General features: G+C 36.0%; 1 long non-coding RNA gene across 1 annotated transcript; it reads left to right on the top strand.

The window, feature by feature from the left end:
* The first annotated feature begins 1,717 nt into the window (after positions 1-1,717).
* LOC107822307 (uncharacterized) lies at positions 1,718-2,872 on the top strand. Its single transcript, XR_001656330.2, has 2 exons — positions 1,718-1,881; positions 2,643-2,872. It is a non-coding gene; the product is annotated as an uncharacterized LOC107822307 (long non-coding RNA).
* Positions 2,873-7,336: the final 4,464 nt, after the last annotated feature.

Raw genomic sequence — 7,336 nt, 5'->3', positions numbered from 1 at the left:
TAATTAGATGTAAAAGCTCTCAATCTTTGTAGGGTGTAAATTCATTTTATTTAGTTGGCTTTTAAACGTGTTGCTTTCTTTGTTATGTTCTTTGGGCTAAAGGTTTATCGAAAATAACTTCTCTATCTTCATAAAGCAGGGGTAAGATCTGCATATGTATTATTTTTATTAGACACCACTTGTAAAATTGTACTAAATTTGTTATTATTGTCATGTGTAACCTTTCTAAAGTTCACTTGTGTGGACAACATGTTTGACATTAGCTGTATTTCAAAGGATTAAAATCCGTCTAAACAATGTCGAAATTTATCAAATTTCTTTTACTTTTCGACGAGATTTGTAGTAAAAAATGTGTGGATTTCTAGTAGTAACCGCAGTAAAGGAATAATATAGATTTAAATTATATATATTGAAAAAGTTTTTTTTTACACGGGTTATCTATTTAAACTTATAAATTTCTGTGCAACAAAACTTAACTTCAAAATAATTTAAAGCATCTCATGAATAGCTCGTTTCTAAAGACGCAAGAGTTTCAAATTTGTATCTACAATAGAATATTATATATATACTAATACTGGGGGAAGAAGAATATGGAATTTTGTTCTTTCTATTGTAGTTTTCATTCTTCATAAAACCGAAATGACGTAAAGTACGTTAGGATATATAGTGCATAACACTTGCCAAAGGATAATGCGCACAAATCCACAAATGGTGGAAGCTCAACTGTAAAAACTATCATAATTTTCGTTACACATAATTATAACAGCTTCACCAACAAGAGAAGAGGTTAGAAACGTCAATGTATAAAACGAGCAATTGTTTACTTCTAAATTTATTCTCTCATTTTTTTATATCTCCATTAATCCCATGTATGCTTACTCTTTTTTCTAATTTGTGTTTTTTTTTTGTTATCAACTTCTAATAATAAAATCTTAAATTATGCACATACAAGTCCTGCCCTACGATATATACCTAATAGCTGCGCGTTGTTTCTTCCTCATCTTTTTTAAACCATGAATTGTTTTATCATGGGGCATACCTAATAATAGTAGTTATATGTCATGTGTACTTTGGCGTTTATTGCGCTGGAGAAGTACACATGGAGTATTAATAAATCCATACAAAATCACGTACGTAGTAACAGTACGTAGAATACATAGAAAGTGACAAAATTGAATAAAACTATATTACGTCCATGCTATATATGATCAACATACACTAGCGTGTCACACGGTAGAGAAAACAATATAATAGAACTTAATTCCCTAACATGTTCATTAAAAACGTTTGCGTGTAGCAAGACATATAGTCAATGCAAAACACTTAGCACAGTTCAGCAAACTTGGGCCCTAACATGGGAATTCGGAATGAAGCAAGAAAGAGACAAGAAAGCAACAGGGGTGGGCATAAAATCCGAAAAACCGAATTCTGAACCGGACCGAATTAATTCGGTATTTTAGTTTCGGTTTTTTTCGGTATTTTGGTCCAATTCGGTATTGCAATTTCGGCATTTTGGTACGGTCTTCGGTATTAAAATTCTGAAATTTCGGTATACCGAAATACCGAAAATCCGATTTTTAAAAGACATTTTCTTAATTATTACTGCCCAGCCCATCGCCCATCGCCCCAGCCCCAAACACCCAGCCCATCGCCCCAGCCCCAAACAAGCAAACACCCAGGTTAGCTGGTTACTGGTTAGTGGTTAGGGCATTAGCATTTAGCAATTTAGATTACAATACAGTTGAGCGGCGATTTGGCGATTTCCGACTTCCTGGCGATTTTCGACTTCCGAGCTCCGACTCCTCATTCCTCAGTCCTCACAAATTTCGGGCAAACGAAGATGTTGCTGTTGCGAACTTGCGATAGTTTCAATTTTCAAAGGTATGTTTCTACTTTCTAGCGATTTCTACTTTCTAGCGATGGAAATGAATTTGATGAAGATTTCTAGCGATGTTCTTTAGCGAAGATTAATTTTATATTCGAAACTCATTTTTTTGGATCAAGTGTTTGATTAGGTATAAAGTAGGTTGACATATGAAAATCCTATAAGGTATATCAGTAGAACAGAGAATGAAGATAGTTGTTTCGTGAAATTTCTTTAGCAGTAAGCGTTGGCAGCTGTGTATAGATATTGATTGAAGTAACTGATACAGGAAAATGATTCTGTAACCTAATTTATGTAGCCCGTTGCACAAACTGTAGTAATTGTATCTTACTAGAGCTAACTGGATAGAAACTGTACTAATTTCTGCTGCTGCTGCTCTCTGTTCTTTAGCAATGGACATAGTACTCTGATTAATTTTGGATAGATCATATTGTAATTTGTATTTGACAGCATAAAGATAAATGAAGAAGATTACAAAAAGATTTTGTTTTCTCTTTCTATTTTGTTAAAATCTTCTTTAGACTTGGTGGAATCTTCAACTTTATTCAGACTGATATATGACTATATGTTAATCGGCGGGCTAATGGACTAAATATTGTGTTACTGTTAGCATTTTTTAAAAGAACTGCTAGTGTTACTGTTAGCATCTTTTAGCTGCTGCATGACCTCAAACTTGTTGAATGTTGTGTATTTGTGTTTATGGTTTGGCTGCTCAGGTGTTCTTGGCATTGACAGTGTGTAAATATAATTGGCACAGTGCAATTGGCTGTTCAGGTGTTCCTGATGTTGCTGCTGCATCTTAGTTACAATTGCAACTTGGCAGTGTATAAATGTTTGGTTGTTCAGGTGTTCTGCAGATGGTTTGGCTGTTCAGGTGTTCTGCAGATGCTTGTTACATAGCTTGTTCTGCAGATGTTTGTTACATGTTGTGCAGGTGTTCTGAATGCTAGTCATCTCTTCTAAAGAATGACAAGAATAATTCTGGTTTTTCTTGCTTGGCTACAGATCTATTAGCTTGGCTGCAGATGATTGTTACATGGCCTGAAGCCTTAAGTCTAATTCTGTTGTGTGCCTGTGTCTGTTTAAGACTGAAGGCACAACTGCATTTGTTACTAATTGTAATTTTCATTCACAACTGCATGCCTAAATTCAAGCTGATCTTCCCTCCTATAACAGTGTAAACAATCTAGTAAGTAAATTTTTTCCTCATCCCTATAACATAATAGTATGCAGGCAGGCTATTAAAGATCAGAAAACTAATAAGGCAATGAGAACTAACAGGTCCAAGCAGGCAAGAATGCACGCCTAGTTACAGACCACAAGAATAACCAAAAGGTGCTATATTTGGCAATTTCCTTTTAAGGACTAAGATTTCTTCAACTGGTTGTGGTTTTTCAAGAAACGACTTTGCTTTCTTAATGTAAAGTCTTGACACATCTATATGAAAAAGCAGCTTAATATTGAAGCAGAAATTTCATATTGAAGCAGTATCGAAATTTAATATTGAAGCAGAAATTTCAGTAGTTGACGCGTCAATATTTTAAATATTACTCATTAATGTTTCAAACTGAAACCGTACCGAAACCGTGCCGAACCAAAATAAGAAATACCGAACCGTACCGAAATATTTTGGTACGGTATTTGGTATACACAATTGATAAACCGAATACCGAACCGAAATTCTTAAATATCTAACCGAAATACCGAATGCCCACCCCTAGAACGCAATCAAACAAGAGAAGTGATAGAGAGGTAAGTATTGCTCCACTTTATTTTAAATTAAAGGTCTCGGGTATGAATTTTTGGTATGTAATCGCCTTTATTAGAGAATATTTTACTTTCAATGTGGATTTTTTGACGCAAATCTAAATTTTGTCAGACGTCAATACGAATACTGAATCTCGTTTGAGAATTAAAAAAAAGTGGTGGTGAGTGGGGGTGGAGTGGCAATAAAAATATACCACATGGCCTTTTTTTAATTTTATATTATGAGACGCGTCTGCAATATCTCATGCAAAATCCCTCTCGTTCAGAAAAAATTGTTAAAGTATTCAATAAATTGTAAGAAGGGAAATTCAGCTTGTGCCCTACATGTTTTATAATATGTTTTCTTACAGATAATGACACATATAGGAGACAAATTTGGAAGATGTGTTGGATAAAATATGGGATTTGTTGGCATTAATGACCGCAATTAGCAAGGTTACTTATTTTAATTCAAAGATACTCTTTTTATTCCATTTACTTAAAGCCGAGTGAATACTTCCATGTGATTACTTTAGGCTATTTTATTATTAATTACGATCTGGACGGAGATAGACTTTTTATTCTTATCTTTTTTAAAGGGAGGAAAGGGAAGAAAGATGATAAGAAAGCCCTTTGTGAGATTTAAAATTTGTAGCTGAATAGAAAAGTATTCAAATATATGTCCGTCTAAAAAATATTGTACTAAAGAAGTCCCACTAATTAACAGGAAAAATTCAAAAATAGCCAAGTTTACAAGTGGTCATTCAAAAATAGTCACACTTTCAAAAGTAATCGAAATTTAGCCACTTTTCATGTAAAGATAAATCTGAGCGAAAACACTTTTCAAAACCCGAAAAATACGCCAGTATATTATGCTGGAGTTCCAGCATAAGTATACTTGAACTCCATCATATTATACTGGAGTTCCAGGATAAGTATACTGGAACTTCAACATATATAATATGATGAAGTTCCTGTTAAGTTTGGCAGAAATGTTTGTCCCACATCGGTGGGAAAAGAAGAGTTGGGGGGATTTTCCCCCTATAAAAGAAGGCCTAATGTTTAGGATTTAAACACACCTCTCATTTGCCTTCTTATCTTCTTAAGGCATTTGTATCTTCTCTCTTTAATATTATTTCACTTGTATTTTTGGAGTGGAATAAAATATTGGTTGTGTCCGAGGAGTAGGCAAAATTAGCCGAACCTCGTAAATTCTGGTGTTCCTTTTATTGTTGCTTTATTGTCTTATTTATTATTTGGTGGCTGTCATAATTTTTGGTATAGTAGTTGTGACTTATTCACACTATATACATTTGGCTTCCGCAACAATTGGTATCAGAGCCAAGGTACTGTCTAAGTATGCTCTGTGGTTGCAGCATAGTCTGATCTTCCACATCAGAAAATATTTATCTTGGTAATTGTGTCAAGGTTCTGTCTTAGTATGCTCTGTGGTTGCAACTTAGTCTGATCTTCCACACCAGAAAGGAAATAATCTTGATTTGTGTCGCCAGCTATTAAATAATATTTGTGTTATAATGGGAGACAATAAACAAGAAGAATCTACATCAAGTGTCAATAATACGTCATCATTGGCATCTTCGCTTATGACAAGAATTGTGTCAAATGCAAAATTTGCGGTAGAAATTTTTGACGGATCAGGACATTTTAGGATGTGGCAAGGCGAGGTTCTAGATGTCCCTTTTCAACAAGGGCTAGATCTTGCCATTGAAAAAAAAGATCAGATGTTATTGGAGAAGAAGATTGGAGAATTATCAACCGTGTTGCTTGCGGTACCATTCGATCCTACCTTGCTAGAGAGCAGAAATATCCATACACAAAGGAAACTTCTTCAAGTAAATTATGGAAAGCACTGGAAGATAAATTTTTGAAGAAAAACAGTCAAAATAAATTGTACATGAAGAAGAGACTGTTTCACTCCACCTATGTTCCTGGTACCACGATGAATGAACATATCACCAGTTTCAATAAGTTGGTCACAGATTTGCAAAATATGGATACAACTTATGATGATGGTGACTTGGCCTTGATGTTGTTGGCGTCACTCCTTGATGAGTACGAGCACCTTGAAACTACTCTACTCCATGGAAATGACGAAGTTTCTCTCAGAGAAGTTTGTTCGGCTTTGTACAGCTATGAACAAAGAAAGCGAGAAAAACAAAAGGGCGGAGAAGGAGAAGCACTGTTTGTGAGGGGTCGTCCTCAAAATCAAACGAGGACAAAGAAGGGAAGATCCAAGTCAAGATCCAGACCTAGCAAAGATGAATGTGCCTTTTGTCGAGAAAAGGGGCACTGGAAGAAAAACTGTCCGAAGTTGAAGAATAAGGCCAAACATAACAATGGAAAGGCCATTATGGATTCAAATGTAGCTGATTGTGATGATTCAGACTTCTCATTAGTTACAACAGAGTCATCAACATCATCAGACATATGATTGATGGACTCGGCTTGTAGCTATCATATGTGTCCCAACAAGGACTGGTTTGTGGAATTTCAAGAAGGAGAATATGGAGTCATCCACACAGTGGATAACAACCCTCTTACCTCATATGGCATTGGTTCAATACGATTAAGGAACCATGATGGAATGATCAGACATTAACAGATGTTCGATTTGTACCGGATTTGAAGAAGAATCTCATCTCTGTAGGAGCCCTAGAATCAAAAGGGTTCAAAATCATTGCAGAAAATGGAGTGATGAGAGTATGCTTCGGTGCTCTAGTGGTAATGAAGTCTAATCGGAAGAATAATAATATGTACCGCTATCGTGGCAGTACAGTTATTGGGATAGTGACAGTGACATCCAGTGACGACAAAGAGGCAGAAGCAACCAAGCTATGGCACATGCGCTTGGGACATGCTGGAGGAAAATCCTTGAAAACTCTATCAGATCAAGGATTGTTAAAAGGAGTAAAGGCTTGCAACTTGGAGTTTTGTGAGCATTGTGTCAAAGGGAAACAGACAAGGGTTAAATTTGGTACAACGATCCATAATACTAAAGGCATTTTGGATTATGTACACTCTAATGTTTGGGGTCCTTCCAAAACACCTTCATTGGGTAGGAAACACTATTTTGTAACCTTTGTTGATGATTTTTCCCGAAGAGTATGGGTGTATACAATGAAAAACAAAGATGAAGTGCTGAGAATTTTTCTCAAATGGAAGATGATGGTGGAGAATCAAACAGGCAGGAGGATCAAGTGTATTCGCACAGACAATGGAGGTGAATACAAAAATGATCATTTCAATAAGGTCTGTGAAAATGATGGCATCGTCCGACACTTCATTGTTAGACATACACCACAACAGAATGGAGTAGCAGAACGTATGAACCGGACCTTGCTGGAGAAGGTACGGTGTATGTTGTCCCATGCTGGCTTGGGCAAAGAATTTTGGGCTGAGGCAATTACATATGCATGCCACCTCATTAATCGTCTACCATCTGCTGCTATTGATGGCAAGACACCGTTTGAAAAATGGTATGGAAAGCATGCTGTAGATTATGACTCTTTGCACGTGTTTGGCTCAACTGCATATTATCATGTGACAGAGTCAAAATTGGATCCAAGGGCAAAGAAGGCTATTTTTATGGGAATTACTTCTGGAGTCAAAGGATATCGCTTATGGTGTCCTATGACAAAGAAAGTAATATTCAGCAGGGATGTTACCTTTGATGAATCTGCTATG

The sequence above is a fragment of the Nicotiana tabacum genome, chromosome 1 (assembly GCF_000715075.1).
Source record: "Nicotiana tabacum cultivar K326 chromosome 1, ASM71507v2, whole genome shotgun sequence".
In the NCBI taxonomy this organism is placed as follows: Eukaryota; Viridiplantae; Streptophyta; class Magnoliopsida; order Solanales; family Solanaceae; genus Nicotiana; species Nicotiana tabacum.
Note: the sequence above shows the minus strand (reverse complement) of the source record. Positions and strands in the feature narration are given on the sequence as shown.